Source organism: Nicotiana tomentosiformis, chromosome 5, assembly GCF_000390325.3.
Source record: "Nicotiana tomentosiformis chromosome 5, ASM39032v3, whole genome shotgun sequence".
Lineage (NCBI taxonomy): Eukaryota > Viridiplantae > Streptophyta > Magnoliopsida > Solanales > Solanaceae > Nicotiana > Nicotiana tomentosiformis.
In genome coordinates this window covers 67,610,509-67,621,421 of record NC_090816.1, presented here as the reverse complement: position 1 = coordinate 67,621,421, position 10,913 = coordinate 67,610,509, and the positions used below count along the sequence as shown (strand labels likewise).

General features: G+C 35.2%; 1 long non-coding RNA gene across 5 annotated transcripts; it reads right to left on the bottom strand.

Moving 5' to 3' along the window:
• Nucleotides 1-456: 456 nt before the first annotated feature.
• LOC104104952 (uncharacterized) lies at nucleotides 457-7,870 on the bottom strand. 5 transcript variants are annotated; one of them, XR_011407842.1, is made up of 4 exons: nucleotides 7,574-7,865; nucleotides 3,224-3,433; nucleotides 2,447-3,121; nucleotides 457-699 (listed from the first exon to the last, which is right to left on the bottom strand). It is a non-coding gene; the product is annotated as an uncharacterized lncRNA (long non-coding RNA). The 5 variants fall into 5 exon arrangements; XR_011407843.1 differs by lacking the exon at nucleotides 457-699 and adding an exon at nucleotides 2,267-2,284 and having other exon boundaries at nucleotides 2,342-3,121; XR_688226.4 differs by lacking the exon at nucleotides 457-699 and adding an exon at nucleotides 5,295-5,796 and having other exon boundaries at nucleotides 2,386-3,121; nucleotides 7,574-7,870.
• Nucleotides 7,871-10,913: the final 3,043 nt, after the last annotated feature.

Here is a 10,913-nt window from a genome sequence, read left to right as displayed (position 1 = left end):
GTAAGGAAAAGGTCCCAAATGGTCAATAGCGACTAGCTAATCTGGTCCTTATAGCTTCCGCCGCTAAAGTTCATTAAGGACGAGATCGGATGGTGGTCGCTAAAACTATTTCGCAACCAGTTTAAAGCTAGCCCTTAAATGATTTTAAGGACCATGTTTCTAGTGCCTATTTGCATATTTTAGGGACTAAATTCCTGGTCCTTAAAATATTTTTGCGACTAGTTTAAATGTAGTCGTTAAAAAGTTTCGCGGCCAGTTAGAAGCTAACCGTTATATCTTTTCCAAGAAGTTTAAAGCTGGTCCCTAAGTCAAACAGGTCAACACTACAATGCTACAGATTTAGCAACCAAATTTTCTAATCCTAAAAAGGATTTAAGGACTAACAGTCTAGTCCCTAAAGAAACAAGTTACAAGTTCCTAAATCACATTCAATTTGCAATTAGAAAATCGGGTATATTAATATATAAATGATGTTGCTTTCATAAAATATTACCAAAAATGATCAACATCATTTAGTTGCACCGTACATCAATGATATAAGCTAGTCACAATATTGTGTTTATAAACATTTAGCAAAAAACTACATATCACTAATATCCCTCGATTATAATGTAAAATTTTCTTGAAATTCCCAAGAAAAAGATTGTTAATTTGTATGCCGTCAAAAATCTGCTTCTAGTAAACTTCAATATTCAAAACCTGTAGAAGAAATAAGAAATTTTAGTTTGAAAAACTATAACAGTGTAGACGGAATAAAATCAGGGCTAGACAACAGATTATAAAAATACCAAAGAAAAAAGAAGCAACAAAAAATTAATGGCTAGACACCATTGTTCCCTTTCATCTTATTAATTTAGATTGGTTTGTCATAAATTTGTCACAACCAAGTTCATGATATGTATTGTCAGCTTTAGCCTAATAGATCTCATAGATTTGCCCCTTGAACTATGCCATCATCGAGGCCAAAAGCATACATACTATGTGATATTTTGCGTAAGATGTCATGTGCACGCATTATTCAGAAGCATGTCAGCCTAGAAATATGTCAGTCCGTCTCTTTAACTCGCCCTTTTTCTTGTGGTATTATTTTAATTTCTAAATTATGGTAGAGGAAAAGAACAGTAGATCTAGTAGGTATGGGAATTGACAAAAAGAACAGTAAATTTAGTAGGTATGAAAGTGCATAATTTAGGTGATAGAGACCTCTCTAGAAATAGACCCATTGTAGCTCCAGCTTAGAGAATGACTAAAAGATGTAAAAAAAAAGAAGCAACAACTCACCTCTTAAATTTGTAGGTTTATTGACATCAACTAAGGCATATAAGAAAGTGATTAGAATGCTTAGTGTTAGCAATATCAAAAATAGCTAATACTTAGCTAATAATCTGGGCTTAGAAATAGAACTATTTGTTTCTATTTTGCTCTTATTGCTCATCTACAACTGATTTCCAAAGTTGAAATACAAACTCACCAATGAGTTTTTGCTAAGGACAGAATTTTTGAATCATCTTAACGTGAATTAACTTCTATACACTCAGTGTGTAGTTTTTCTACGACATCAAGTAAGAATAATCTTATAATTTCTATACACTCTTTTTATTTGTAATTTTTACTTTTGTTTTGTAAGCTCAAAGTGTTTTTGATGTCCTATAGGAAAGTCAAATTCGAATATCCTTTTTAGTAAACAAACAGACATTCTGTTGCTTGGTGGACAAGATTTGAATGGTACAATAGTAGAACTCATTTGACCTGTCACAATTATGCCCCAAAGTAGCACACTTTAGCCTGGAAAAGCATGTTGGACGCGACTTTAGCAGAGTGCTTACTACTATGAGAGGAACAAGAGGTTATCTTGCACCAGAATGGATATCCGAGGTGGCCATTACAGCCAAAGCTGATGTTTATAGCAATGGCATGTTGCTTTTGGAAATCGTATTACGGAGGTGACACTCGGAGAATTCTAAAGAAAACATTAGAGGGAGTACCTGGTTCAGGAGAGGAATTCCAATTTCCTCTAAATCTACTGTAGTAGACGAAGTAACCACGAATCTAGCTTCAGCAAACACAAAGGGAAAGCAAGAAGTGGCTAGGATTCCAAACGTGAATGGATTTTATATCATTTCCCTTTATGCTAAGTTTGATTTATCCAAATTATTTGAGGAACCTTGTTTAAAGAAAGAAGCTAAATTCACATCCTGGAAACCTAATGTCCTCAACAACATATTTGTATCAATACTTTATTGTCACTTTCAACAACTAGCATACTCTAGTATGGGTTATCGAACTTCAACCACTAGCGTACATTAAGAAACCAGTAATACAACTAACAACTATGCACAACCAGCAAATTCGTAATCAACAGAAGAATAAATTCCGCAAATGATATATAATAACATACACTTAAATCAACAAAATAAATTGAGGTTTCAGGTAAGTTGTTACTCACTTGGTATCATCAAGGATCCGAATAGTTATTCTCCTGAACTGGAGGCTGGAAATTAGTTTGTTGCGCTAATACTAATTCTTTTAATTGCCTCAGTTCTCTCATCTCATTTTCAAAGTTAGACAGACGATCATTCAAAGACTGGTTTTCATTTTTAGTTAAACGTAGCTTAGCCAATAATTCAGTTTTTGAGGCAGTTCCACCTTTCAAATCTTTCGCCTTTACTCCACCCCCAAAGCCAAATACATGACTACGACTTTGAGGTCCAAAGTATTTTTCTACAATCTCTATGCTAGGAAGTGATGGTTCAGACTGTACCAATTCCTAGATTTGAGTCTACAAAATATACAGAGAATTTTTTGTCAGATCCCATAGTAACTAAAAGTAAAGAACATGTTCATTTTAACCAAACACACATGTTTCTCGACTGTTTCAGGATCGGCAAGTGTGTTATTCTTCTTGCGAGTCTCGAAGAAAATAGTTGCCAAATCTGGTGGTTTGCCATTTTTTCGCCCTTTATATAAAAGTAAATATGTCAAATAACGTCTCGTCAGTATTAAGAAAAAATGAATTTGATGATAACACCTTTTGATAAATAATCTCTCTAATTGGCTTGCTACCAATATGATGAAGCATCTTCAACTTAGTTCTATTTGCTGCATTCCTGTTACTTCTCGCCTATATTTGAGTAACAACATTAAATTCAAATGCTATAAATAAATTATCAATTAAAAGATCATTGTATAAAATAAAATTACATAATTAAGTATTATGTCAAACCTGAAAACTTTCTGTAGAAAAATGTTCCTTTACCAACCACTCCCATTATTTCTTGTCTACCCCCTTGGGCACATTCTTAAGAGCCTCTTGGATTGGCTTACCCTTCACATATTTTGCATGCAATTGTCTTCTCCATTTGTTCCATAACTCTTTCAACCATCCTAAAATATGATCGCGATGAATATCAATGTCATCACTCTCAAATTTATCCTGCAATACATCAAATATAGATTGTTATCCAATATCATCACAAAAACTCCGTGTGATAGAAGAAAACATAGTTCTACAATGAGACTTGAATTAATTTGACCAAAGTTTAATAAATACCTTATCTTTATTTCAATTTTGTGAATTTAAAATATAGAACTCACTTTTGTATTTCATTTTTTGTTAAAAACATGATAAGAACTATGCAGAACCTCCATGGTCCTTACAAATGCAAGCTTAAGCAGTTATGTGATCAGCTTGCAGTGATCAGTTTCTCCCATGTCTATAGAGAAGCCAATTATCCTGCAGATTCCTTATCAAATCTAAGCCACAGCTTCACAACATTGACTAATTTCCACTTAGTCAACTCATTGCCTAGCTAAATTAGAGGTCAAATTCAACAGGACTTCCTGCAAACACCAGCCTTCAGACGCAAAAAACCAATAGAATCATCATACCACCACAACTTGCTTCTACCTCTAATTCACATGGTTATGGATGACAATCGAGCAATAATGAGAGCAGAACTAATTGTTTAATTTTTTATGCCTACCAACAACCACAGAGCCAACAGCAGCAACAACATCAACAACTGGTGCACCATCAGTAGCTACATCAGCAGAATATGTACTATGTATATTCAACAGTGCCCAGTTACCCTGCTTCTCTTTGTAATACTGGACACCATCTTCACAGTCTGGGATCACAACACTAGAAGTCATGACTTATTACTGGGAGACACTCAGCTACTGGAGCCACACCAGTCAAGATTTAAACTAACATGGTTTTTTTCTTTTTGCTCAATCTGTTGAATACCTGTCAATATGCTTGGGTACCCCATCTTCATTTTCATATTGATTCAATGCCACATTTGCACCAACCAAATGGTAGACTGAAATTACACAGGTGTCTTCAATGCTATAGACATCTTAGAAGCTCTTGTATAAGAAACAACATAAGTGCAACATACCATCGACCTCAATGCTCATTCTCTTCTATCAGTCATCTTTTTTGCCAATTGGAGCTATTAAACCTAGCCAGACTCACTCATGACACACAGACACAAGCTGGCAGCAGTAATTCTAGATCTTTGGAGTTGACTGCAATTTTGCAGTCAATATTTTTTAACAGAGCTGTCCAACTTTGTGCACCTTTCTGGGATTTTGTCAGTACTATCTTCACTATGGCTTTTAGTGATTCTGTCAAAGCTAACATGAAGATACATTTGATGTACCTTACACCCTCTCTACTATGTTGTTGTATAACTGTATTTTTGTCATCGCACATAGGGAGCACTTATTTTTATTTGATTGTAAAGGGAAGGAGTCTTTCCACCATAGTTCTATAGTTGACCTAACTTTGATTACACTTTATTTTTGTAAACCATTTTGATATATATAAAATTAACACTAAGCTCAATGCTTAGTGTAATTTCCCAAAAAAAAAAATATGGACATGCCAATTTATCTTTTGTACTCCATCCAGATAAATTTTCATATGCTAGAAAGTCATTGATGGTCTATAACAAAGAAGCATGTAACTTAAAATTATGTCTGGTTGATGCATTAAAGGTCTCAACACCAATTTCCCATAACTCATTCAACTCCTCTATCAAGGGTTGAAGATATATGTCAATTGCATCTCCTGGACTATCTGGACCAGGAATAAGCATGGACATAATGAAATTTTCCTGTTTCATACACAACCAAGGTGGTAAATTATAAGGAATAAGTACCACAGGCTAAAAACTATATGAGATTTTTGAATTCCGAAATGGCTGGAATCCATTACTAGCAAGTCCAAGTCGAACATTACGAGGTTCAACCGAAAATGAGGGATGAAGTTCATCAAATGATTTTCATACCATTGAATCAGCTGGGTGCCTCATTGTTCCATCATCAACTCTTTCATAGTGGCTTCTCGAAATCTTTCAATAGGCTGTAAAATGTTTTGGCTTCAACATTTGGTTCTTCTTTAAGTAAATCATTGTAACCAACATCAGCAGTGCCTCCATCATGATTAGGATATAAATCCCTTAGTATTTCATGTATTTCATCCTCATCCTCATAATCATCTACTTCATTATCATCTTCAACTTCGCATTCCGACTGTGGCTCATCCAAAGGTTCTCCATGATGATACCAAAAAGTATAATTTTGAAATATTCCATATACTTTCAAATGTGTCTCGATTGTCTCACGTGTTCCTAATGTTGTGTTACAACATTTGACACACGGACATCGTATTTCATACAATTCTCCTTTTCTTCTAAAGGCATAATCCAACAACTTTTGCACCCCAATTAATTAGGTTTCGTCAAGTCGGTTATCAATAAGTTGCATCCATTGCTTACTTGGTGCCATAACCTTGGATAGTAAATAAAAATAAGATTAAAAAAATTAAGATCACAAAAGCAATAAGATGCACATTACTTATAAAAGAAAGTACTAAAATGCACATTACTTGTTATTACACTTATCAGACTCATCTTTATGACTAAACTTCCTACGATTTCACAAGAAGGAGATAAACTACAAGTTGATATGCATAACATATAACACACAATTGCTCAACAAAATGAGAATTAAAGCACATAAAACACTTTAAAATTAAATCACTGATTTTCTATCTTATCTTACTTAAATAAAAAAATGGTACAATAGCTATCATTCTACTATTAAAAATACTGCAATGATTGTTATGTTACGAGACACTAGCAATATTTGTCACTTTTTTAATCAAGAACTAGCTTCATTTTATCAAGAACTAGCTATATATATTTGAAGTATGAAGTTCAACCATATCCTAAGGATAGCTTAAAAAACCTACATGTAAGCACAAGAACATGAAATGCTATTTTTCTTTAACATAATCAAAAACCAGCACCGAGATTTATTAATTTAGTGAAGAACAATATTTTTCGCTCCATCAAAAATATTCTTTTCCAATCAAAATAAAACCTACATTATAACTAGAATCAAAATAGAGCCTATATTATAATGCTCAAAACATTGACCTTATTTTGGAGGAAGTAGTTCACGACAGAATAAATTCAAGCATTGACAACGAAGAGCTTCGACGAGCGAGTCCATCACTCCAACTAGAGTGCTATTGACTAAATAAATTCAGTGAATGAACTCAATGGAATGTTTCATCAGAAAATTTATTTGACATGGAAAATACTTTAACAAAGCTAATTTACATCACTGTTTCTTCTTCATCTAATTTTTTAAAATATTAGATTAGACTTATCAAAGGTAATAAGTTGATTATACAATTTAAAGAACCCATACCAATCAGAGTAAAGAAACTGAACTAGGGCACCTAATGGCAAGAAAAAAATTCAACCAATTCATCACCTCATATGAAAAATCACAAGACATCCTACAAAATTTTCATGACCCTTCAAGAAAGTCCCCAGAAGAATTGTATAATGTAAATCGCAAAGCATAAAACTATCACATAGACGAAACTCTACAAGAAAAAATCTATATACTGACATCTTTATATTTCTTGTGTGTGAGTGCGTATTTTATTTTTTCGGTGTTGATGGAAAGTACATAAAGAAGCAGTGAGGATGGTGTTTCTATATATGGGCTAACCAATTCGGGCATTGAGCGATTAATCAATCTGTATCTTGGCGTGGCAAGCCGGTATGGCCGGTGTTTGCAACCTTTGTGTGGTTGGCTTCTCTTTGCCTTATCATTACTCACATTTGAGCCCCATTTGCTTGAAAGAGAAAAAAGCAGAATCTATTCCATGACTGAATTTTGGGATATGTTGAACCAAATTATAAATCATATTACAGTCCTAATACGAGCAACCAATACCTATTTTTGGTGAAATTTCAGTTTTGAGGTGTTTGACATTCTCTGATGTCCGATGATTTTTTCGAGCAACCAAACAACCCCTCTTTTGTACAAATTTCTCCCCCTTGACCTGTGTGCCCCAATTTTAAACCCAATAATCTCATTTTTATAACTCACACAATAAAGATCAGTATTCAAAATAACCAATTGCAGAAAACAACTAAAGAAACAAAAAATTGCAGAACCCTTTTTTCGATTTCTGATTCAATCGGGGAAAAAGCATGAAGAAGAAAAAAGAAACAGAACAGATTAAAGAGAAATAAATTAAACTTACTCTTGATTAGGCGGATAATCCAATAGTATAATTTGTGTAAAGTCACCGGGAGAGATGAATTTTAGACACCAACCTTCTGAGTTCTTTGCAACCTTCTGAATTTTGATGAAGTTTAGCCGTCTCTTAGGGATTTTAGCCTGGAAGTATTTTGGAGGGATTTTAGGGTGAAAGTGAATTTGGAGGGATTACCGTGAAATTTTTGGAGTTTTTCTTTTTTTGTTTACTTTAGTTTTCATCAGTTTCGCGCCCCTATACCGCTGAAATCAAGTATTAGAGACTAGATATTAACTTTTGTATGTGCCGGAATAAGTCTGGTCATGTATTTAGAAGATAAAATTGCGTGTTAAAGACAAAAAAAATTCTCATCCCTATATAATTTTAGGGACCATATTTAAAACTTGTCGCTAAATGCTGGTCCCTAATAAGGCTTTTTCTTGTAGTGTTTTTAGTATTGTAACTACCAATGATATTTTCTGGTATTGCAGCTTGAGAGCTATCATGTTAAACATGCCTTGTTTGTAACAAGTATTCATCCTCTCTCAACACGTTTCGAATATTTCCCTTTGTCCATTGGGTAGATTGTGTTATTGTTTCCTTTTTGATCGCCCTTTTGGTCTAGCCAATATGCTGGTACTATCTTTCCTTTGCGACCGGGACATTTATTCCCATCCCATTTTTCCCTTAATGGATAGTTGATAGCCTTAATATTGTGTCACACACCTGTCTATCTCCCATGAACTCGTAGTATCATTGTGCCAGGTTTATTGAGTTTACCACACCACCACTTTACCACCAGTAGTCTCACTATCTATTGTAATATGTAGACATAAACTCCCTCTACATCTTTTAATTAATATTTCGTGTCATACAAGTCGACTGCATTACAGTTGGTTCTTTATGCCTTCTATTAATACTTGTGCTCTATGCGAGTCCTCGATCTTGGTACGAACTGTTTTGCGATAATTATGACCACCTCAATTTATAGATTTTCTTCCAATTCTTGTTGTCTCATTCTTCCTAATTAATGTATAGTTATGCACTCTTCCATATGTTATGTGGTCCTTTCCCTTAGTTGTGAATTCACCATACTAGCCTCTCGATATTTGTTGGGATATCCGTGGGAAAGTGTGTTCTTCCATGTTTCACTTAACACTTCCTTGCTTGTAGGATTCTTAAGAGGATCTCCATCGAGTCTAAATGTACTCTTGGGTTATTATAGCATCACATTTATCTCTCCCACTCGTCCATCTTTCTTAGAGTCTTGGAACTTTAGCTAAATCGCAAATCCATGATTAACTCATTCTGAAAACTCACAAGCCTTTCACATTTGATCTATAGTACTTCCTTTGGTTCCATTGACTTTGACTCTCTAACAAGTATAAAACCCTCTTGCAAACCTTACACTTCTCCCTCTTTCTCTCCCTTAGTTCCTAGGATCGTTGACCATGTCATGTACATTGTCATGTATGAAGAACTTATCTTTCTTAACCTTCCACATTCTTGGTGTACTAGTGGTCTATCATTATCATATCTTTTTAGAGAATCACATTAACCTTTACCACTTTTCTAGATTACACATGTATTTAATAAAATATTCAAACATCATAGCTATATAGTTCTACTCTTGTTTTATTGTACTTAAGTAGCCTCACTATGACCCTTCCTTCCCCACTTGGGGTGAATGTTCCAGATTTTAACACAGGTCTTGAACATAGCAACTTGAAGGACATATGTTTCATATCTCTAATTCTCTTGTATATGATCGACTATTAGGGATGTTTAAGTTGTCATGGTATTAACCTCATAAGTGCTCAACTCTTATTCAACCTCACAGTCTTGGGACCCAAATTCGTCATGTCAATATCTTTTAGGAGTGTAACACAACTTCGTACATCCCTGGGGCTTTTTTTTCCTTGGACTTATCATTGCCAAACAAGTCGCAAATGGGAATAAGGATCTCATCATTATCCCTTTCATAACTTCTTGTCTCCCGTGAGAGACCTACACTTTCATCATTATCCTCCAGGTCATGCCATTCATATATCACATGCCTATGTAACAAATTTTATTTTGCATCTTAGGATCGTACTCATGGTTCCCACACTATCCACGTGTACTAGTTAAGCCTATGCCTCATTTATCATGTCAATGTCTCTTTGGAGATGGGTAATCACTTCTAACACTTTTCTCATATAAAGTGTGCTCTGGGTACTATATACTTATCTGATATGTCCATACCATTCATTCAACATGATACATATGCCATCTCCTTAATATTCAGGCCTTTACCAATTGGTCATGTCATATGACAATATTACTTGGAATAAAAGGAAGAACGTTTAGACTTACCCTGAAACTCAACACACGAGTTAGAAAACAATCTTATAGTCAACCTCTAGCGCATGATCTAGAGTGTTGAAGAAGGGTAACATTCCTAAATGTCCAAGTAGCCTCCTAATTATAGATGTGGTCGACTTCACACTGATAATAAGGATTCTACTAGACACGGCTCCGAGACATCCGAGGACACTTTAAAACCTTAGGCTCTGATACCAAACTTGTGATGCCCCGACCTTGGGGAGCGCGACCGGCGCTCAACTGAGATATCCCAGTCAAGCAAGCCTATTTGATACCATCTACCTGACCTTACCCATGAATAAAGTGAAGATGTATTCCATTCATTGAACAATAAGAGAATTTCATAAACACACCAATTTCATTACCATTGTTTACAATTCCCAAAATAATACATTACACATGCATAGTTTTAGAAGTGGAAACATGTGTTACCAGTACAACATTTCAAGTTTGACTTACCCAAATTAAAATACAACCCACACTATGTCTACAAAGACTCTAATGGATACAAAAGAGTAAAATAATGGTGTCGGCAACAAGGCCCCGGCTATACCTCAAAACACCATACATAAGGAACAAAAGATACAAGACCCTAATATGAAGTGGGGCTCACCAAGTCAGTTGAGAAGAAGGTATACCGCTATCACTGATTGGTGCTGCCTGCTATAGAACCACATGCATCCATTAAGATGCAGCGCCTACGAAAAATAAAAGTGACATTAGTACATATGGAATAGTACTAGTATGTAAAACTAAACCCCCTCTCGATGAATCGAGTAACAGTACAAGGAGAAAGAAACATGGAATCAATGAGAGCCTCACCCAAAGACATCCAATCACAACACCACCATGGTAAGCCATCTCACCCAAAGATATCCAATCACAACACCACCCTGCTAAACCATCTCGGCCCGATCGGCTAAGCCATTTCACCCAAAGACATCTAATCACAATACCACCGTACTTTTAGCTCGGAGTCCGA